This window comes from Homalodisca vitripennis, chromosome 3 (assembly GCF_021130785.1).
Source record: "Homalodisca vitripennis isolate AUS2020 chromosome 3, UT_GWSS_2.1, whole genome shotgun sequence".
Classification (NCBI taxonomy): domain Eukaryota; kingdom Metazoa; phylum Arthropoda; class Insecta; order Hemiptera; family Cicadellidae; genus Homalodisca; species Homalodisca vitripennis.
The window spans coordinates 32,913,318-32,938,360 of record NC_060209.1 but is presented as its reverse complement, the minus strand read 5'-3'; the positions used below and the strand labels follow the sequence as shown (position 1 = coordinate 32,938,360).

Genomic DNA, 25,043 nt, shown 5'->3' with positions numbered 1-25,043 from the left:
CAGAAAGAGCTAGAAATCCGGTGTATTTCTACTAAACTTGGTCTGTCTTGTTTTAGTTTTCCCTCTTTTTTTCTAGCGTTGTATTGTTAAGTTGTTACTGTTTGTTGGTTAATATCTATATATATAAAAATGAATGTTTATATGTTTGTCCTTTATGGAATCGTGAACTATTGGACCGATCATGATGAAAATTTGTACGTATATGTATTTTTCCACGGAGAAGGTTTATAAGCTATGCCCATCCCTTTCCCGATTCAGGATTCCGCCCCACTGGTTACAGAAATACCCATAAGAAATGCATTGCAGCAAACATATGTTAACGTCTTTTCAAATTTTTAATCAGCTGTTCTTTGTAAACATATATTACACTTATAGTTTTAAAGCATAGAGTAAGCTTAAGAGAAACGACAAAATTTGTTTAAACTGTTTTTGCAATCACTGTTAAACATAGACTTTACTATCCAGATAATACAATTCAAATTTGACGTAAAAATTCACCTTTAACTGCAATATTTATTTAATATAAACCATGCTCATGCTTGATCAGAAGAGTAATGCAGATATCATAATTACTATCTTACGTTGGCTACAAATATAAAGAATGTTATAAAATCAACCTTAGTTGTTTTTTTTGACAGAAGTATGGTTCTCAAAACTCCGTGTGTACATATTCTCTCGATCGAGACAACAAAGCAAGCTCAATCGTGGCATCGGAGATATAACTAATTTAATCTAAAATTTATTATAGTAAAACAAAAAATTTACTAAGTAATATAAGGACTTCGGTTCTTAAGATTTGCGTGCGAAGCCGTGGGTAACAGCTAGATAGAGGCAGGAATATGGTACATACCTTCATAATACGCCCAAGAGGCTCACGATGGAACGACTATCAATTATCTCAGCAATGTTTAGAATGTGATAGAAAAAGAATAAGTGAATATAGTGTACTGTTTTCAACGGGAAATTGCGTGCGAAGCCGCGGGCAACTTTTGCAAAAAATTATTGAAATGCGCAGCAAAGCGCGCCGGGCCCTTTTCAACGGGAAATTGCGTGCGAAGCCGCGGGCAACTTTTGCAAAAAATTATTGAAATGCGCAGCAAAGCGCGCCGGGCCCGCTAGTAGTAAATAAATATGAATTGTTCCCACCAATTTAACCATAGTATATAATAATATAAATTAATTTTTATAGAGTAAGAATTCTATTGGTCGGTAGGAAATACTGCTTTTAAAAGTAACTCATTTTGAACATATAAATCTCCAGATTGTGATTATTTAATATTGGAAATAAAAAATAATTACACGTGCTCTATACAGGGTGTTCAGTAAAGGTTTTTCAATACTTTGGGATTTTGTTATACACATAACATTGAACAAAAGGAATGTCAACAAACCTATATTATATGTATATAACAAAAATTGTGAAGGTATGTCCTATAACCTTTAGTTTTCCGTCTATCTGTCTGTATGTGTTTTTTTTTATTATATTTTTTGAATGAGTTAAGAGAAAGTTATGAAACTTGAGAATTACAATAACCTTTGGTAGACCTTTTTGAAAATAAAATATCAATAAAATCCTTTAACCAGTTTAAAAATGGAGGACGTTTAAAATATTCTATCAAAACAACTCAAAATCGACTAACGTCCGCCATTTTGAAACAGGTTAAAGGGTTTTGTAAATATTTTTTTCAAAACTGTCTACCAAAGGTTAATACAATTTTCCGCTTTCATAGCTTCAGCTTAACTAGTACATAATATATACTTTTTTCGATAAAAAAACACATACAGACAGATAGATAAAAAACCAAAGGTTTTAGGACATACCTTTATGTGAACGTTTTTCTTCATTGTTATGTGTAAAACAAAATCCCAAAGTGTTGGAACACTTTTATTTAACACCCTGTACAGATCATCTCTAAAAGATTAGATGAATTTTTAGTGAAACCTATTAATTATTACTTGAGGCTATTGAAATTTAGTTTAAGTATAATCCTTTTTCTTTTATTTTTTGTATTTTATTGATTAATATACCGCCTAACTACTATTAAACTATACAAAATAGTCCAATTTCATGTTATGGATGTCTGTTCAATATTTAGTATCAATATATTTATGTTTAAAATTTCGAGGCTATTTTAATATATTATATTTTAATTGTCAGTGCTTTAATGCGTACATAACCAAAATCCCGGGAAGACACCCCACATACTGTAGCTTACTCAATAATTACGCTGAAGTTAACTGTAATTGATGTAAACCTTAACACCCATTTATTTTTGACAGGGTGACTAAAACGTGGACATTGTTAATATGCTACCCATTTTCAATGACCTTAAGATCTAGTTAGCATAAGTTTCTTTCAATATTTTTAGGAAATGGAAAAAATTTTCCTGATAAAATTTTAGACCTTACGAAAATTTACAGAAAAAACTTTATCTCCATCTGTTTCTTACAGTTTGTTATTACAGTTATAGGCTGTATGAACGTCCTGTATAACGATATTATACAAATCAACTTGAAGGTGAGGAGAATGAATTTCTAATAATAAATTCCTTTCACTTAACAGGTAGAATGGACTATAGAGTGGATCGAAAGAGGTAAGTATGATTAAGAGCTTATATCTGATAAAAACATGTTATTAAAGTTACAACCAATTGTCAACCCTATCTACTGTTACTTCGATAAATCTGTCTAAATATAACCCAACCAGAGATGCTTCCCAGATCCAGTCTGTAAATATCATCATCGCTGTCTGTCATCATTGCTAGAAGACTAGCGAGATCACTGTAAGGTAAGTTTCTTTTTAGAATACTACTTTTAAATGCCTGACATGTTACAGAAACTTTAATTTTTGTGGTTAAGCTTATTTATTTACGAATAAATTTTATCGTATTGACATTAAATACGAATTATAGTGTAATACGTATAAAATGCATTACGCTGCACATTATAGTGCATTAGCATAAAATTATTAACTGTAATCAAGTGTTTCAAATATTTTTCATTACAAATTGAAATAAAAATAAAATATATATATAAAAATATAACGATACCAATTATTTTCGGTAAAAAACAAACACTCATTATTTATAATATCCCCTTAAACTAAGTTGGCTTTATGCATATAATCTTGTAGGGCAAAGCTCATTCAAACAACTCTGAGTTGTTAAAACGTTTTACAAGATTAACTTTTTTAAACCTTTTCGGAGTTGAAATATTATTAAGTATTTTTATCCTAGATAGTTTCCTTAATCAAAATTAGATGGCAAAAATTGTTTTGTTTTGGAAGCTAATGAAACATTTTTTAGTCCAGCTTTATCACAAATCTTTTGGTATAAAAGATTATGAAATCTCTTTTCGGTTAAATAAAAATCTTGTATGAAAATCTGTTAAAACAAAGACAGCAATTAACATCTTTTGAACTACAAAAAGTTTAAAACGGATTATAACTCTTTGGAGTTAAATAACTTATTTAAAACCAGTGTAACAATCCTTAATTTTTAGTAGTCTTAATTAAAATACTAAAACAAATATTCAAAACTAGGGTTTTAAGTTTTTTGTCAAACAAGAATGGTTTTAAAATGTTAAATATTTCATTATTTTTCCTCTATTAGTAGTTTCTTAAAGAAAGTATACAAAATTACTGTGGGTATTAACGGTTAAATTACTTATTAAGTAACACATGTTTTCTTATCTTCATGATCTAAAAAAACATTTCTTAGTTATATTCATATTAAATATCAATGTAACATATTCTATTGTGATCAGGAACTTGAATAATTTGGGATTTAGACTATAAGACTAAAATTTTTAAATCTAAAAACCTACAATTATATGAGTCTTTTTTTAAATTTATTTTTTAGTTTTTAATTATATGTTTTTTATTCTGTAAGTTTCCTATTTCCTGCATCTATTATGAAAACATTATTTTTTTAATTAAACATAATATACATGAATTACGAGTAAGAAATTCCAAATAATTTTTTTAATTATTTTATTTTCATAAAAAATATATAAAAATTACTCAATTATTCCATTTCTCTAGTAAACATAGAGAAAATCAAATCAGTTTTAAAAGTTTAAATTATAAATGTATAATCTAACACATGAATCGAAATATTTATAAAGACTTAAATACATTGTTAAATTATCAAACAGTTCAATTTAATTTTATCACGGTATGAGGATTTCATACACTAAAATTGTTGCTACTGACTCACCCTTATTTTCAAGGAACCAAGATGAGGATATTTTTCAATTTGACAGGGTCTGAAAGTATTTTATGTACATTTTACTTAGGAAAACATTGCATAATATATTATAGTGCTCTTGCCACTCTGACATCCATCCAGACATCCATTTATAACAAGGTACAGTGCAAGGTCCAGCGCTCATTCGAGTTTAACTAGATTTACAAGATCAATATAGTGTCTGCTCTTCTCTTGTATCGCACTCTGTTTTTTACCCAAAGCTAACTTGTACACTGAATTACAGTTGCTCATCGCAATAATCTGTGATGCCTATTTGGTAATTTCCAGTACTCACTTTAATAATAGTAGATTATACTAAAATATTTTCATCATCATTATAGACGTTTATAACTCTAATAATGGAGTATTATATATGACGGAAGTATTATATGATGCAATAATACTTTTACTCAATGTATTAATATAGATTTTTAGTAAAATTGAAATTTCTCTTCCATAAATATTGTTTCTATCTTTCTAATTCAACGCTTTAAGTACATTGTTCCACTCATTATTCATTACAAAAGGAAAACTCCACAGATTATTACTCATATTTCTACAGTGAATTCACAGAATAGCGTTGATTGGTGTGCTAACACAGCTAAATCAACACAAGTCTTAAAATATGAAATTCCTCTTCATGAGTGTTATGATTAGAGTTATTTATCTTGTCTTATAAATGAAAATGAATCGCAAAATGTGTTGTAAAGCGCTAATTACGAAAAGGGAAAACAAATTCTGCTAATTCTTTTTGTAATTATACATTAAAATCTGAGGAACTTTTTTAAAAGGTGAAATATAAGAAAAGTTGCCTGGAATATTTTGGAATTCTGAAAAAAATGGTAGTAATTATGTTTCATAGTCGAAATATAACTGACACTAAATAGATGTTGCAGTCTCAGCTAAAGTTCGACAAATACGGCAAACAAATAAATTTTAATTTATAAAGCACTAGCTGTTTCCCGCCGCTTTGCACGCTTTTCGTAAGCTTTGCTCGTGTATGTGAACTTCTGGTTTAATTGAATTATATTTACAACGCCGATGTAGAGTTTGCCTTGTTGCCACGATCAAGAAAATCTGTTTATGTTTATAGCCATTGTGCACGTACATGTACTTTATTATAAAGTGGGCTAACACTCAAACTTCCAAAGAGCCTATATTTCAAAAGTACATTTTCTAAGACCAGTGTATGTATATAGTTTTTTACAGGGCAGTAAATTGCTCAACTGTGTGTATTTTAAGGACGGAAATAGACACCTTTTAAGCGAAGTAAGCTTCTCAGATCTGTCAATGTACATTTTTTTGTTGGGACAACAAGGTAACCTGTACTATGCCACTGGAAATATCTTAGACCGGAAGTACATGCTAAAGATTGAAGTAAACGCTTTTAGTAGTAGTAGGTTTCCGAAGCCTATGGTTTGTATTTTGGATCGGGGCAACAAGGCAAAACTCAGCTGTGGCGTTGGAAATATAATTAATTCATAACAGGAATGCGCCTATAAGTGCAAAACATATTGAAAGTCAGGTAAAACTGCAATACTCTTAAGCTTGAACACGTAAATAATATGTACCTTTTGTATGCCTACCTACGTTTAAAATATTTAATTGAATTCTATGATATTATATAATAAGTGCTTTTTCAAAGTACTATAGGGACTTCGATTTTGAAAATTGAGTGTGAAACCACGGGTAACAGCTAGTAATATAAATCCATACTTTCTTGGTTAAAAGAATATTTAATATTATCAATTACCAATATAGTTCAATTACCAATATAGTTCAATTACCAATACTAAGCATCATTCGTGATTAGTAAAGTGTTTTAGGTGTCAACACATTGTAAGTTATTTCTTTCCTTTCTAATAAATAATATAAATATATATATATATATATATATATATATATATATATATATATATATATATATATATATATATATAATACTTTAACTTAAATTATTAAATTGAGCTTTCACAATTAAATAACCATGTAAATCTAAAGTAATTTAAAATCAATATAAGTGATTAGGAAACGGCATTAGATCAGAAATAATTTTTAACAGGCTGCATGTGTTTTGGAAAAGTTAATGATAACATTATTGTAATTAAGAAGGCTGATGTCGTGTGTATCAATATTTTTACAAAGTACAAATTAATGCGATGTTTGCTTAAAACGTAACTATCTTATAAGTTCATGAAAGGTGTCAAATTTATTATTGTGAATAATGTTTCACCAAAACACCAATTTATTGAATATTAAACTTCGGTAATAACTAAACAATATATTATCTTCAATGAAATTATTTTGTTTTATAAAATGATGATAATTGACAATTGACGAAGGGAATTATTATCTGTGTGCTGAAGCATTCGAACTAAACGAAGCTCAGTTAAGGGAACGTCCCGACTGCCAGTTCAGAAACCAGCTACAAGCGATACCAACATCGTCTTAATTAAAAGTTTCCTTTGTTAAGGACATTCTGTAATCTAAGTTATATCGAAGAGCGGACTTCATTCTGCCTTTTAAAGAGTTCCCTGTTGTTATAATATTTCTTCTAATGGCATATTTCAAACTGACTTGACGTCATTTCCAGGGAAATGAGATGATTATAGTTTTCAATTTAACAGGGGCTGAAAGTAATTTAAAAGCACAACTTTTAATATGATTTTAGGCAAATTTACTAAAGCGATAAGGTCCTATTTCGATATTAAAACATCCACTGCGCCACTCCATAAGTAAATTAGTGTTAATTTAATTAAACATTTATTTTATCAATCATCTATTCGCTTTCCGAGTAACTTATTTACACCGTTTTGTTAATAATAAGAGTTTCTACAAGTTTTATTAAACAATTTTGTCTCTTCATGGTGAAATAACAAAATTATTGTTGCCCAAAGATGAAAAATGTGTTTTTTTTTTTAATAACTTCAGAAATACTATACTATAATTTCAGAAATAACTCTTTTTATATAGTGAGCTGAAATCCTGGCGAAAGCTTTCGCTGGCCGCAACTCGCTAACAAAACATTTCCGTGACCCATGTGTATATAAATTATTTTTACATGGAAAAACGGGCTGCCACAGTTTCTTCACATCTTCGTGAATCACCCTGTATAGCCTCATTAAAATGTACTTATGTAAAGTATATTACAGTTTTAATGGCTTATTAACTTTATAACACAATGAATATGAATATGTGCAATTGAGGTAGAAAAAAATTTAATCTACAAGGAAAAACTACCATCAAGGTTTTTACGGTTCAAAAAGTGTCGATAAATTACCAACTCAATTCAAATTTATAAATATTTTAGCTTTATTATTGACAACTATTTCCAAATCCTCAGCTTTGGTCCAGCATTTTTTGTTGCCTCTTCATAGAGGGGTTGAAATATTTTAATATTTTAATTGTGTTATAATAACATAACATTTAGAAAAAAATATTATTTCTTGTTAACAAAAATTCGGCTCATAGATTTCAATAGGTTAGAGGAAAATTAATGAAAATAAGTGTGTTAATTTTCTTTATATTAACAAAATGGAGTCTGTTGAAAATATTTAAGTTTAGATAAAAAAAACAGTATAGTTATACAAAATTTAATAGACATCAACTATTTTAAAAATTAATTAATTAAATATCATTAATATTCCAACAGTACTTTTTCAAAGAAATCCGTCAATACATAAGCGAGTCAGGACTACTTAAAGGTACGCTTGCACAAGCCAGGAACGCCAAACATGTCATATTTGAGAAGTAACAGTTTCTTGCTCCCGGCTTGTGCAAGCGTACCTTTAAAATAGACCTACTCGCTTATGTATTTTTTTTTTTTTTAATGTTGTCTTATGTATCCAAACTTATCTGCTAAATTTGGTTTAATTGTTTTAGCTTAAATGGTTTTAGAGATAATAATTTGTTTATTGAAAACACAAGATGGCGGGCTAGCGGCTAAACGAGACATTTCTTGACCTTTGTATGTATGACATTTTTGTTTAAAATTATAAATAATATAACCCATAGGAGTTTGTGACACCCTTTTGTGAACTCTAATGCATTCTTTTGTCTGGATTCTGAGGTTTCCATCCAGAGGAACCACTAGAGCTCCTGAGATTGCATATTCACTGAATGTTTCGAACCTTTGTTCATACGAGTTCTGAGGAAGATCTTTTTCTATTCAACTTTATAAAACACATGGTCAATTTAATCAATTCCGAACTTTATAAACTACTTGGTCTCTCAGGAACTCCGATCCTCAGGCAGGGCCTGGGTCAAGACTACTGAAATAGGGAACCTATGTTTTCCGGTATTTTGAATTTTACAATCGGACAACCACTCATTTTCGGTTATAAATAGTTTTCAGTTAGTATGTTTTTAGGTTTTAAACAAAAGTTCGCCAAAGCACTTTACAACATCTTTCATAAACGCACGAAAATGGAAACTTATTTTCATTAATTTTCCTCTTACCTATTCAAATCTATGAGCCAAATTTTTGTTTCTTTAGCTTAACAAGAAATAATATTTTTTTCTAAATGTTTTGTTGTTAAACACACACACACACACACACACACACACACACACACACACGTATATATACAATTTAAATAAACATTGAATGACAAAACGTACTTGTTCTGCCGGGACTCAAACCCGGATCTCTCACTTGCCGGGTGAATGTGCTACCATTACACCACAGAGCCCTTACTTTTTACGATTCTATTATATTGTATTTGACCGTATCTGTCACATATGCGTTAAAATAACAAAAACTAACACATATGTTAGTCCGATCATAATCGGAAGACCAAATACCTGTCAAATGACTTTTGTTTACATTTATTAAATTTGTATAAGTGGCAACTTAGCTTTTACTGCCTCTGTGTTTTTGGATCAGATGCAAGAGATCCAGTATTTTATACTTGGACTGAGGAACTAGCTGGACGAGGGGCAACCGAGGTATCCTCAGCTATTTTGCATTTTCTGATTTCAGAGGCAAAAAGTTTGTCTGAAAATGTCCCACACAATAAGACTGTTTTGTGATGGGTGTCCAGGACAAAACAAAAAATAACCCCCTTGATCCACACTTTGATGTATTTTCTAGGCACGGAAAGTCATAACTTAAAAGAGATTAGCATTATATTTCCTGTTAGAGGGCATAGTTTTTATGCCCGCTGACCGAGTTTTTTGGCAGAGTAGAGAAGTTATTGAGGAAGCAGCCTACCATGAGCACCAAAGAAGATTACTACACTGTCCTACCAATCTGTAGGAGAAGTGCGGAAACTGGGAGATGAGTGGTCCTTGGTAAACACAAAATGTTTATCTTCAAGATTTAGGAACGTTGATCACATTTCTGAAAAGAAGAGAATTTTCTTAAAGAAGGGAAAGGCGGTAGTGGAAAAAACAACTGGCCGTCGTGAAGTTTCCACTGTTAAAGTGAAAATCAACTGATCATTTCAGATTTCAAAGTGATACTGAACAGTTCATTTCCCTGCAGAAGAAGGGTTGGTCATCTACCAAGTGTTTTTTCAACCCCTTTAGAGCCTGTTTCCACTTGGACATGCTATAAAAGCATCTAAGAAGAAGGACGTTGAATCGTTGCTGAAGTTAATGTACGGTGACGAATGGAAAAACAATACTAACTTGTCTTGGTACAAGATAATTCTTGAGGAGACACCGGAATGTCATGAAATTGAAGGTGACGAAGAAGAATGTAAGTGTGACTGCTTGGAGCCTGATGTGGGACTGCATATTTGAAAATTTAATTATAGCCTAGTTTCTAAAATAGTAATTCAACATAATATGTAATAAATATTGTATACCATAAATAAAACTAGTATTATTACTATACATTTTATTGTTTACTGAATTTTTTAAACCCTAGCAAAAGAAAAAATGTTCAATCTAGGTTTATGCAAAAGCAAACATGTCCCTTGTGATCAGTGAAATAAGAACATGTCCATATTTTTATTGCTAATAACGAGCACATTAAGTGAAATATATTTGAAATGTGCACGTATTTTGACTCAAAAAGTTTTACAACAATCATAGCAAATATATCAATTTATTGTAATATTGCATAATGTTATAATACTAGTTTTTTCCAAATTCCCCAAAGTTCCATTTGGGTGTCATGTTTGCTTTTGCTTAGAAACCTCCTCATTTATATATATATATATGTAAACCTTATATAAATAATATATAACGTAAACCTGATTGAAGAGTTCGGTTGTATCACGATACACAGCATAAAGCATTGATCCATCGAGTATTGTAAATAAACTGCGTATTACTGGATAAGTGCAAAGTTTTGTTCCTATTGTCCCGGCGGCAATATTATGAATACTTGCCTGCGAAGTATAGTTACAGTTTCCATGTCCACCTCGGAAGCAGGTGCATTTATTCTTCAAATGTTTGCTGCTGTGTAATGGCAATATTATTAATACTTGGCAGACTAGTTACAGATTCCATGTCCACCTTGGAAGAAGGTGCATTTACTCCTCAAATGTTTGCAGCTGTGTAATGTCAATATTTTTATGTCGACTCGAATGAATGTTGAATTGGAATTTGTGTCTTGATCATAGTTGTTTACGAAGTAACATTGGACAATTTGTTATCACTTGATCGCTACACACTTAGCCTTCTTTGATTCGATGATGAAAGCTGCATTTTCCTTATCATTCGAATAAGCGTCTCTTATTTGTTCGTCATACACGGTTGTTGCAGCGGATTTCATATCTAAATTGTTTCAAAAGATTAGGATTTAAATCACTTTACTTAGGACAATGGAGGATAACTGCATAGCGTTTAAGTGCTTGAGAAGGATGTAATGGCCAAGAAAACTTTACAATGTGAGCCCGGATTTGACTCAGGTAACGTCGGTAATCCAATGCCTCACTCACATATTGTCCAGTCCCACATGTCAGTAACAACCGTTCAGTTAATATGGAGCTTTGATGGTAAGGTTAATTAATATGTTTCCTCTTTACATTAACTACTCTGCCCACGATCAATCGAGGCTACTTACATGAGACACCTTGTTCGAAAAACATATTGGTGCAATAATGAAGTGTACTGTATATTTGAAACTATCATTAGGTTTCGACTATAATATACAGTTTAAAGCATACCACATGCATGTTCTTAATTTAATAAAAATATAATTTCACTTTTTTAAATTCTATTTTTTAACAAATAACATTACCTACATAATTTTAAATTATACTCTGATAATCTTAGTGAAAACTTGTAACGTATGATTTTGTGGTTGGGAAAACATTCTTTATGGAATACGGTAAGTCCAATCTGTTGTAATTTTTCTATATATAAAAGTAATTCAGTTAAGTATCAATAGTTAGCACAAAGAAATAATAATATTCTAGTGAGGGACATTAATTTGGATATTCAACACAAAGTGAACATTATTTACTGCAATCATACAAATTAACAATACGTGGTACAACAACTGCGTCAAAATCTGTAGAAGACAATCAAACTCACATTCTTAAAAGTAAGACTTTCCATTTCAATAAGCGAGGTCTCCGAGAAGATGAACACATTACACTGATCGAGACCTAAAAAGGCAAATTTGGACGCTTATCCGTAAATCCCTCCCATGTCGGGTGGATTACCGAGAATCAGTATTGTGAAGACCAATGGCCATTCCTTTCATATTCCATCCTTTTTCCATTCTTATTTTTCTGATAGAGCATTAGTTGTTCAAAGTAAATATTATATCAATTCAATACGATACACTGTAGAACACTAAAAAGCCAGACCAGCGTATAAAAACTGATGCCTTTTACTTGTATCAGTATTATTGAAAGAAAATAGACACAGCAGTGTTCGAACGACCCGACAGAGTGTAAAAAAAGCCTTGCCAACCAATTACAACCAAGTAACTTTATCATATGAGTCACTATGCCATATTATAAAATGTCATGTTATTGTAATCAGTTTGTTTACCAATTTGTTTATTGAACAAATGAGCCCTTTCCATCATAGTTAGTATTTTATTTTACCTTCATTTTTTACGATGTTACTCCAAAATCAATAGAGTGCTTACTTGAACCAAAATGAACCTAACATACGGAACATACTACAGCTCCAACTACAATATTACCCCTTAACTGGTATGGTGAAAAAAGTAACACTCCTGGTATAGTGGGGTCACCACTGACCCCAATTTAAATAAATTAAAATAAAAAGACAGTTGCAATATATTGTGTTTATTATTACATCATTCGATCTTTAACACAATAAATTTCATGTTACAAACGTCAACTTTTATAAATTTTACTTTAAAGTAGCACATAAAATTAAAATATTGAATATACATGAAAATGTTTACGTAAAAAACACATTTAATTAAATCTCAATTATTTTACAATAAAAATAGTAAAGTTGTTTTCTACAAGTCCAAACTTCAAGGATGTAGGTTTGAACTGCCCATAAATCTGGAAAAACACATCCTTGAGTTAGATATATAAAAACTAACAGGTGCTAACTTTTATAAAAATATTATAAGACATTTTGTTAAAACTTACATTTAGTTGTCTCTGCAGTTGTGGCACACGATGTGAACAATGCTGTGGGCCTTGCAGACAGCTCGTAAGCATTTTGTGTATTCAGTTGGGTGTTTCTGGTCTCTATGTCTCGGACAAATGCTACATCGGCGCCTCTTTGATTGTGGTTCATTCTGTGCGGGAGATCTTGGGCGTTCTTGTTGCTGAAGCGTAGCAGGTCTGGGCCGTTCTCCTTGGGCAATTCGTGCTTCAGCTAGTCTCTGGACTGTCATTTGTAATTCACGTGGTAATGTCTTAAGCTGAGACCTCAGTTGAAGATGTGGCTGAACAAGGTCAAGTCCTAGAATCTTTAAAAAGTTTCTGCGATCCATGGTAATTTGTAAGTCGACTGAGTTTAGAATGACATGTGCATTTACCCCACCTATATCCAAGAGACCAAACCATAGTACTTGGGGCCAGCACCGACTTCTTCTTCCTACAGAATAAATAGCACATTTCTGATCCAAGCAGTCGACCCCTCCTTTTGTTAAGTTTTAAAACTCGATGATTTCTGGCTTGTTTTAATTTTCTATGTTGATTTTCTTATCATGATGCATAGTTGACAGCAGTGTAACGCTTCTGTTTTTTCGGTACATAGGAAACCAAAGTCTTGTCCCTAGTAAAGCCAAACACAGATGACTGGACGGGTCGGTCTTTGTCAGGTTTAAAAGCAACCGGTATATCCCTTTTATTTGGTCGAATCCTTCCAACGTATGTTAGTTGTCTTTCCCTTAACTTATCAACAAGTTCAATGGAAGTAAAATAATTGTCAGTAGTCACGTTCCTTTTTTAATTAGTAACTGGTTCCACAAGGCTCAATACAGTAGCAGTAGGAATGAGCAATCTTTCTGGATTCTCAACACTGTTTTCCCCTACATATACGCAAGCATTCAAAAGATAATGCGTTCTTGGATCACACAAACAAAAAACTTTCAAGCCATACTTGGAGGGCTTGCTTTTCATGTACACTTTGAAGTGACATTTTCCACGAAAAGGAATGAGCATCTCATCCACGGTGAGATATTCACCACATGAGTAGTTAATTTTGCAGTTTTGTATAATACTATTGAAAACATGCCAGCCTGTCATTTGTTTGTCTTACATTTCTGGTGTTCCTATCATCAAAGCGAACAGCTAAAAGCAAAAAAAGGAATCTTTTCAATGACATGACACATTGAAAAATATCACGCCCTGTTCCATCTGTTGCAAATAAGGGCTCAACATCTTCATGATTTGACTTGAAAACTCCACTAAGGTACAGAAGACGAATGCCTCAAATTCTGTTTTTTCCGTATGTTGGGTAAATTGGCAATTCAATGCATTATCTCCATACTTTGTTGATATATTTGTAATTCTCTCGTTTGTATGACTAATTATACTATCAGTAATGTTATCATCAAAGCGTAATTTCCAAGCAGCTAGAGGAGCTTTAGGTTTAGTAATCTTAGCATTGCCTTTTAGTCCCGGTAATTTTGTAATAATGTTGTCAGAACGCGTTCTACTTTGAGCTGGTGGTGTTTTTGCCCATTTCATTCTGTTTTTTTCCATAGAAGTAATTAGTATTGTCGGTAGGCTGCATAATGTTTACATCAGGTCTACGTCCACGTCCTCGACCTCGCTCAATCCTGACACAACGTACCCTTTCACTAGCAACTTCCGAATCAGTTGATTCCACTTCATCATCGTATCTTTGAGAAGATCTAGGGTCATAATCAGGATCTAGGTCTGAATCGTCCTTAAAATCAATATTTACAAAATCTGGATGTTTCTCACCTTCAGTAAATTCCAATTCATCTGGCCGTAATTCATTTTCAGCAATGTCTTCTACACTATCACTTTTATGGTCGTCAGGAATAGTCGGAGCATTGGAATAAACAGAAATATTGTCATCGCTATCATCTAGCAGTCTGTTAATTTCTGTACTGTCATTTAACAAGTTTTCATCTTCCATAATGATATATATTAGTCACAGACACTAAGAAGTCACAAATAATTCACTTCACCACCTGAATTATAAAGTTATTATAAGTACTATTATAAAACTTCATTCACAGATTAAGAAAGTTACACAATTGGTATGGTGGGGTGAGCCTTGACCCCAGACGCTCACAGGAGGGATGTGTAAAGACCGGTCTGCGAACAATACTGCCTTTGCGTAGGAGGGGGTAGGGTAGGAGAATACACAAAGTTACGAGTCATTCAGGTTGCGCTTCCGCGTTTTAAAAATAGAACTAAAACTGCCTGGGGTCACTGTAGACCCCACCATACCAGTTGAGGGTTACAATTACGAATTTACGCATAAAGAGACAGAGGGACGAAACTATTTTAAGAAAGCCATGTCGTGTCCTTAAAAAAAATTTTTAATATTTGATTTAGTTGAAGACCTATTATAAGGTTATAATTAACATAATGTAATGTATATGTAATTAAGAAATTCTGTAAGCCTTGTTAGCCTGCCATCTTTTCATGCTCTTCATTACACTAAAACCATTAATTTGGGTTCAATTGCCTTGTCAAAGCAAACCGCTAACTCCCGTCAACTCAATATTTTGTTTAATTCCTGTAAATGTTTTATTTCATAAAAGAAGTATCGTATTGCTTGACAATAGGAGATTTTAAATTTATTTCATTATGTAAATATTTTGTACTGTCCTTCCGTCATGATCTGTTCGTATCAACTATAAGATATTTTAAATGTCAATTTAAAATAAATATTAAAACAAATGATTTTTGCTAAACATTTTTTTTTAATTCTTAAAGGCCTTTTTTATTATTGCAAGGCGCACTCCTAAGTTCAGATCAGTGTAGCATTCTAAAAACCTTGCTTTTATAATTTTCTTTCGTGTTTTATTTGTTTTCAAAAACTGTATGGACAATATGAAGCATTGCATTTAAAACCTCAATCCTATTGCCATAATTCCCTCATGACATTCTCTTTTCTACGTCTCTTCTATGCATATAACATTCATTACAATTCTCCAACGTTTCCAGCAATACAGATAGAATTAAAAATCTATGTTTTTGTAGAAAATCTACTACCCACATTCATTATTGATTGGTTACTAGTATATGTCAATCATTTAATTTATTCTCATATGCGTTTAGTCTTGGTACATATCCTAACGCTTTAAGCAGAAAACATAGATGTATAGATTAACTTGAATACGATTTGTGCAATTAAAAGAACCGATGGCTTTCGAATCGAAATGTAAGCATTCTACAGATTTTCTCAGAAAACTCAAGGGATCAGGGTATTATTAATTCTAGGAGTACAGAAAAGGAAAGCTTTCCAGGTAGACTCACGCTACGTCGCGTTGGTTGTTTAATTTTCCCTTTGAGAATTCAAACTTCAATATTAATTATAAAAAACGTAAATCATTACAGTAACACTGGCCGGAATTACATACCTGTAATTTATTTCTCATATTCTATTGTTGACGATGACTCTCAGAAGTGTTTGTTTCAGATAATTATTTTTTTTAAATCAAATAACAAACATTTACTCACAATAAAAGTACAGTACAATTTATTCCTTAGGTTTATGAGTCCCTCCATTCATGGAATATATAGAAATAAGACATTTTATTGTTTTACGTAAGGTAAACAGATTTTTGTAAATCTGGACATTTTATACATTCCACATTCAAAGTTATACTCTACAAAAGGCTCTAATCTAAATAAGAAGAACTCGACTTATAAATATTGTAAAATGTAGAAATTCATTTAAATTTTTAATAACAATTTCCCGTTGCGCCAAGACAGTGGGTCAATTATAGTTCATGTTGAATTTTGAGTTTAGCTCCAGTTCACCTTCCTTTTATTGCAGCGTCTGTTATCTGATGCAGTCTCAGACTTGACTCATAGTATCTAGAGATATGTACGTCTGAAGAGATCCAAAGAAAGTTAAAGACGAAGAATACCAAATCGAAATATTTACGTCGTTTCGACATCAAAGATAACTATAAGTAGGTAAAGCAGTAGTCTCATTGTCTCATCAGGTAAACAATTGAGTGCCTTACGATCTCAGACTTCGTGTCTATCACATTTTAGTGCACCCTATTGTGTACTTGATGACCCAATCACACTAATACTTCACCTATTTATACGTAGGTGTCTGATGTCGAAACTATACAAATGTTTCGTTTCGAACTTCTTCGTCGTCGACATTATTTGGAACTCTTCAGACGAGCATGACTCCAATTTCCAGGAGTCAAGTCTGGGACAGCTTCAGGTACCAGTCGCTGCAATAAAAGGGAGGTGAGCTGGAGTTAAACTCAAAATTCAATTGATTCAACCCTTCCTACCATAGTTGCTTTATGTATAGTTCATGTTGTTAGGTGCTGAACTCCGATCTATTTGTCGTGGTTGATTGTGGTTCAGTTCTTTGTTCGGGTGTACACACATCTTTTGTTCCTTATAATTTTAATGACGTACTCACTTATTAGAGATTCCCTCAAAAAGTTTGTAATTTTTTAAACGTGAGAGGGCTCAAGAAGGTTGCAAACATTTCCGTTTCACTCAGTGATGGCAACTGTGGTTTATATTTATATTTTGATTTGGAGTAGGGTATAAAATTTATTGATAGAACATTGGTAGTGTGACGTCATTGCTTCTTCCACTTTAGTTCTAAAGAAAATTGCGGGAGAGGACTTAAGGGATGGTTTTTTTCGTTTGATTAGTTTGCTATCAATTAAATGAGTCAGTTTGGGATATGGAATTGAGATTTAATGGAAAGTTACATGATTACCATATTTTATAATTATTTAATGTTATTTAGCGCAATATTTTTTTATCTGAGGCACATAATAACAGATAATTAAAAAGCATGATATGTGGTATGTACGAATATAAAGTGTGGTAAAGATGTCTAAAGTATGTTGAGTTGTCTACAAGCTGAGTTCTCATGCTTTATATTAGTTTGTATTTCTGTAAAATATAAAAAAAACAAGGATTCATACTTTTATTAGCTTATCGATTATTTTATTCCGTAAAGAGTTTTCTTCTCAGCAAATCCATAGATATATAATTGCTCTCAGGTTTTTTCTCAGAGAACGTAATTTTACAGGATTATATTTCTCTTAAAATTATCTTACTAATTACATCTCTATGTATTTAAAGTCAAAAGGCGGATAACTCTTTCAGTCATCTCTGACGCTAACAACTTTGCAGTAAAGTAAATAAGAGGGTTTTAACGTGCTCATTTAAAAGGCATCTTTTGTCCTCAAACTTTACTCCTGTAACACATACCTTAACTGACGTATGTACAGATATTAAAATTATTATGAAACACGTAGTTCAATGTAACTTTTATAAGTAATAAAAAAGGCCAAAAATATTTGTCATTTTGAGCTTAACCCAAATTTAAAAAATAAAAAAATAAGTCATCTCCACAGAGCAGAAGTGTTGAAATTATTGCAGCGAACCCAAACACAGAGTCTTCAAGTTTGAAAATCAGTGTTAATTATTTGGAGAATCGTTTATTTTAGAAACACGTTAACGCTAAATAAGCGTTCATTTCGTTTGAACAAAATATTATTTCCTGAAATTGCTATGTTTGTAAACTATGTTTCACAAACTAATTTCCGTCTAATCTGATTTGGCTTATTATCGAAATTATATAAGATACCATTTACTAAAAATTCTTACGCGTAGTTCAAAAAATTACTCTAATATTTTCCTCCTTAAATGCACAATATTTTACCCTCCCAAGATTGTTATTACAACAAGGGTGACCACAATTAGCCTATTGTCTTTACAGCTATTAATCAAGGGATAAAAAGAGTCTAGTGTAACTTTCATCTTGAATTGTACATATTTAATTAAATACTTAATATACTGTATATTTTACATGAAACTCGTATATTATACTACATTGTTCTTACTACATATTTTACCTCTTGTAGCAATAGAAAACCGTTCACTTAAAATGTACATATTATTTTCCAACTCTAAGAGAGTAGCTTTCCCGTAAGGCAGTAAGGTTTAGATTTTATTAAATTATTCTTACACAATTCTTTTGTTACACATTAAGAAGTAATCTTACTTCTAATTAACAGACATAATACTCCGAAACAGGTGTAAAATAACATTTCTTTTAGAGCAATGGTTAAATAAAAGTGCACGTTGCAATTCTAATATTAATTAGTAACGCGTATAATTAAATTAAAATATAGTGTTATGAATGTTATAATAAGAAATTTCAAATTATTATTGAAAATTATTAATAATACAAATAGTATTACGGAGTTAAAGTAATATATGTGTATTTTAGGAGAATATATCATAAAATTGATTAAATATGGGCAGTATTTTCCACTTAGTTCTTAAAACAATAGTAGAATGTATACTTGAGATTGATTGAGCAATTAAATATTAATCCATATCACAGTTTTTTACAGATTTGCAAATAGTTATATTCCTGAGGCTTGACACTAATATATTTTTAGCTTCTTTTTAAATACTAATTGTTACTAAATTCATCCTAATAACATTATTTATGTGAAAAAGACTGTAAACTATTCAACTGACTACTGAAATTTAACATGGATATTCTTAGGGCCTCTGGTTTGAATATCGGCCTATTTTTATTTAAAAATCCGTCCAAGAAAAACCCAACTTGTCTATACAGTTGTGGAAAATAACATAGTGGTCTCTAAAATTGAGAAATATTAATGGAACGAGCCTGTTCAGTGTAACCAAACTGTTCTGTGTAACCATTTTTCATGACTTTATAACCATATGTTTTCATTAATTTACCCACCGTTTTAAATTTTATTCATTTATAATATGAAAGCATAGAGTAAGCTTTATAGAAACAACACTTCTTATTTCAAAATTTTCATCAATCGCTGCTGAGCACATAGAAAGAAAATATCCAAATAACAAAACTTACAATTTTTATAAACTTATGCTTTTAACTGTACTTTTTAGCAAATATTGAGTATGCAGTGCTTAGTAAGTACTTGTACTAATGATATAAAAGACTAAGTTACTATCTAACCTTCATTATAAATTTAAGTACTGTTATAAAACCCATCTTAGTTACCTTTTGATCTAAGTAGTCTTCTCAGAACTGTGTATGTACGTATATACCGGGTGTTCCAAAAGTCCCACCCTCCCCCTTCTTACTTTTTGAACGGAATTAAACAAACCAATATCCTTTGGGGGGTACTATTTTTTCTTAACTAATCTGTTCAGACTTATTATTAATACTAAGTAGTGCTAAATTAAACTTAAAATAATTAAACTTACCTTAAATATAAACTTAAATTAAACTTAAATAGTGTTTTTTAGCGTAACTTTTCAATAAAACTTTGACAAGCCGTTGTTTTGTACTGGATTGAGATAGAGACCTCTAGTCTGTGGCATTGTTCTTCTTTTATAAATACCTCTAAAATTAATGATGGGGTTTGCATTTAAAAATTTTGACTTGACCCCCCAACCCCCCATTTTGGATTGAGGGGCTAAGTTCTCATGTAGCGCAAAAATCACCATTTTTCATTATATAACTACCCCCCCCCCCCCCAAAGGATATTGGTTTGTTTAATTCCGTTCAAAAGTTAAAAGGGGGTGGGACTTTTGGGACATCCGGTATATTATATAGTTTGGAAAACAAGTCAAAATCGCTATGGAACAAAAACATATTAATATCGTAATAGATTAAAATATAATGCCATAAATATACAGTTTTTGGCAGATTTTCTTAATCGTGCCAACAAGGCAAATTCAACATTGGCATTGGAAATATAATTCACTCGAACTAGAAGTGCTCATACTCGTTCAAAGCCTTTGAAATTGCATGCGAAGCCGTAGGTAAGTAGGTAAGGCCAGTGGAATTACAAAGTAATACGCCAGACACTAAATTTAATATTTGAATGACATACTACAGTTGAAGAAAATTGCATCTCTTTTTCGATTCATCGTATTATGTCACAAATACTTTCACTAAGAACTTCGACTTTGGGGTTTCTTGACATTGGTTTCTTAATTGGTACGTTGTTACTGAAATCGTTGGAACTACTCTATCAAATAAATGAACTTGCATCAAATTAATGTTAGATGCTATGCAATGCACAGGAATTGCTGGTGAAGCCGCAGGGTAAATGCTATTTATTATAAAATCTCACTAGAATAAAATTAGGAACGGTTTCAAAGATATAGAAATGCATGGGCAATGGGTTAAGACCTTGACTGGATCCTATCACATGAATTCTTTATGTATTTATGTATGTAATTTGGAATGGAAATGTAAAAAAAGAAGTTTATAGTTTTCAAACAAATATGACAGGTCATCAGGATCAATACTTTTACGTTTTAGGAATTAAACTTAGGATTAAAACAGGTCTTTGTAACCTGGAAGTTTTACAACCGTAATTTATCAATACCTTATATATTCCTGGGACATTTCAAAATAAAATCAACTTGTTTGGCAATACAATTTAATTTTGTAAAACTAATTTTAAGAATGACGTCCTTCCACAAAATGTATATCCCAAAACATTTTTCTTAAAAAGCTGTTAAGTTAAAAATTAAAAAGCTAAAAAGCTGTTAAATTTTGGCTCTAAAGTTTTCTTACGTGTGCAACAGAGAACCATCTGTTCTGAATGTGACGTATCTAATGTTCTAACTCTACAACAGTTGCTTTATTTCAAAATATACCTAGTTGCCAGAAGTGTTTAGAAATTTGGACAGCAGTTATTTTTACAGAGTAAAATTTAATTTCCTGTTTTTTTCAATGCTTTTGCAGAAATACTTCCATAAATAAATTTTTTGTGTACGTAAAAACGCTACGATATTACTTCCCTTGGTTACGTTAAATAAAAGAATCGAGTCAAATGTATTTATAGAAGTTTGTGGCAAATGTCGTTTAAACTTGAGTTCAAAACCTTAACTCACAGTAAACGGCAATGACAGGTGAGTTAATATTATGTGTGTTAATATTAGTTAATTATATGTGTGTATTATTAGTTAAATTGTGTGTTCTTGTGGTCGGATTTGGGGAAAATGCTTAATGAACAGATCATGAAGCTGATAAGGATAGGATAACTCAATTAGTAACCAATTGTATTAAAGATATTCTTGTTATCGTTTATTATATATACTAAATTTTTATTTTGGATCTCCTATGTAGTTTATTATTGAACTTAGTTTTAGTTCTACATGTCAGTTTCAGTACTCTAATATGAACGATTAGATTTTATTTCTTGATTTGTGTGAAGGTAAAGAGGAAGAGAGGACTTATACTTATACTAAATAAAGACATTTTTCATTCAATCTCACAGTCATACTCTCGTGTATGTATCGGGTTTACTATGACCGTTAATTCAAAACCTCTATTCCTTTCATTTTCTAAATAAATCAATTTTGTATCTTCACTTTATAACGGCGATAATCGTTGATTAGCGCCTACAAAAAGTTGTTAGGCATTTATAGTGTATAAACGTCTGGAAAAAGCTAGTGGATCTGTAAGGCGCGCAATACTATCGTGCTTTGTAAAGGTATTGTTGTAATATTTAATACTATTTTTCCAACTACCTGATTTATTATCTTTACAACCATTTCATGTGTTATAAAACCATGATTATACAAAACACGATGCGTGTTTAACACAAACAGAATATGTGATGTTCACTAAATTACTCGCTGTGTAAACAAAGCTATCCCATTATTTATGCATTAGTTGTGTGGAGTAATCCTCTTGAATTTGGACTGCAGGATTCTCAACAGTAAATCCAGAAATACTGGAATTATATTACGGAAATTCGTGCTTCAATACCGCAAAAAGGCTTTAGAGACTGGTTTGCTCATAAGTTGTAGTGTAAAATATTACTCAGTTTTGTAAAGCACATATTTAACCTTTGATCACACCTTTTTTACACTCCAAATTTCTAATACGAAAAATCTATTTAGACCTTTTGACCATCTTTGGGCTGCATTTTAAAACTTAATTAAAACTGCCTTACAAGGAAAAAGCATAAATTTTTACGAACACGAAGATAGATTTACAGTTTAGTAAATACCTCGCTGGCATTACCAAAAATGCACAATTTATATTTCAATGCTTCTAATGTGCTTTTTATTAGAGTATTATAAGTGTGTTTAATGCACATATTTACCAATGTACTTACGAAATATAACAGTCTAATACAGTCTGGAGTTCTTCCAAGTGTTTAAATCAAGCAAGTATGACAAATTATAATTAATAAAGTATCCCTTTCAACGGGAAGCAGAATAGGTATCACATGTGTCTGTGTCACATCGAAGAGTCATACTTAAAGACACATTATTAGTTTAAACGGCTAATTTGATCAACACTATTGACTATAATTGTTAGCCTCTCTTTATACTCGTATTCATGTCAAATATTTCAAAACTTATTAGTCCTGAAGATTTTTTATTTATAATAATAAATATCCTATCCTGGGCTGAAATATACTTCAGCTTTATTTTCTGATAGGATGTCTAGTTAAAGAAATAATTTTTTAATTACTTACCAGTTAATGTCACATGTTGTACATTTTAAAACCACAAAGGGAAACCACTCATAATAAATGTATTTGATAATCGAAAAAATAAATTTATAAATGTTTCAGTAACTGTTTTAATTTATCAAAAACGATAGCTAGGAAAGAATCTGTGGTAGAAAATTTAGTTTCTCCAGTATATGTCGTATATCGTCACATGATTGTAATTACAATTACGAGCTCGTATCTCTTCTAATTAACGATAACATCAACGTAGGTTCAAAGCAAGACAACCATGGTAGTCTCAGAACAGGATATTCTTTCTGATGAATTAGTGAATCCTCTCTGAAAGTAACTACAAAAATTTTCGATCTAAGGTGTGTATTGGCACATCATTTAATTTCCATTTGGCTTTTAATTTTTAACGGCATTAAAATTATTTTCCACAACTTATATTAATATTCGCCACTAAAATTCATACTTCCCCTACATTAAAGTACTCAATTTAAATGTCGACTACATTTTATCGTTACGTTTCAACTTAGATGTTAAAACATTTATTAAATTTAAATATTACTCTCTATCGTTTACAAGACTCGCAAACACCTGTGGGATTCTGAACAGTGGAGTATAATCTACAAAATTCCAATTGAATACAAGTAATGAGTGAATATGAGTATCTAGACGGAAGAAACTTTGAGCACACCTGCTCCCTCGATGCACGGTTTGTTGAAAGTTTGAGGAGTTTCTATCAGACCTTGTGAGCAACATGGGCCTTGTGCCTTGTATAGCGAGGACACCGCGCCTGAGCTGATGTATTGAAGCTAGGTACATTCTGTCTAGGACCAGTCCACTATAGGCTCTTTTATCTCTACGTCTTGACCAAACGTTTGGTCATTAATCTCATTAAGATTCCTTACTACTGTGTCCAAAATAAAAATTATTTTTTTAAATGATACCTATAATTATTTTTTCTGCTCTTCCATGTGTAAATGCTAACCTTGTTCAAAACAAGTGTACAGTTGTGCAATAAACAAGTCGTAATCTTTCTCTATGCCGAAGGGCGCTTAAAAAGTAGTACAGGAAATCTTATCGTATTTACATAGTGTACTAACACTGATCGTAGACTCGTTTACTGCACGCCGTCTACCTCACCTAGCTGTCGGTATCCCAAAGCGAGGTCTCGCCACCAGAGCACGGACAAGCATGCTACCGGCGAGGTTGAATTCGCGGCACAGACTGAGCCACCCTCCGACCGACCGCGTACCCTCCCGCCCCGCACCCCACCGACCCTCGCAAGTCGATATTTAAATATTCAATCACAGCGACACCTCGGATTCCCCAAGAATATCCTTGAAGTGAACGCATGATATTGGGTATGACAAGTATTGGATGCCGCCAGTACAGTATATTGAGACAAGCTCATGTTTATTTATAGAATGACGCTAGCCTCAGGAATACCGTAAGATGGATCTTCCTGTCACGTATCTCAGGTAATATCGACCGCTCTATTGTGAGTTATGAATAAATTGTATTGGATAGGAATGAATAAAAAATACGCCAATATTCCAGTCATCGTGTTTTCCCGTGTGCTCTTTCAATAAAACGACCACTCCATCAATCTTTCAGCCTTTGAGCCTCGATGCGATAAAGGAACGTCAATATTCGTACAATCGTGAGGGAATTTGTAAGTTATTTCTGAATAACACAGGTATTTTATCTGGTTATTTACAGATTGAACTTGAGTTCAAAGTGCATCAATTCACTAATGAACTTCCAAT

At 31.9% G+C, this 25,043-nt stretch overlaps 1 protein-coding gene across 2 annotated transcripts in view; it reads right to left on the bottom strand.

Moving 5' to 3' along the window:
* LOC124356789 overlaps window positions 1–24,496 on the bottom strand; it is a 55,619-nt gene extending 31,123 nt beyond the window's left edge. The window contains exon 1 of one of the 2 annotated variants that reach the window (XM_046807997.1): window positions 24,378–24,496. The gene's annotated coding sequence lies outside the window, so the exon portion shown is untranslated. The remainder of the gene's footprint in view (window positions 1–24,377) is intronic. The other variant, XM_046807998.1, reaches the window with a different exon arrangement.
* Between the last annotated feature and the right edge of the window lie 547 nt (window positions 24,497–25,043).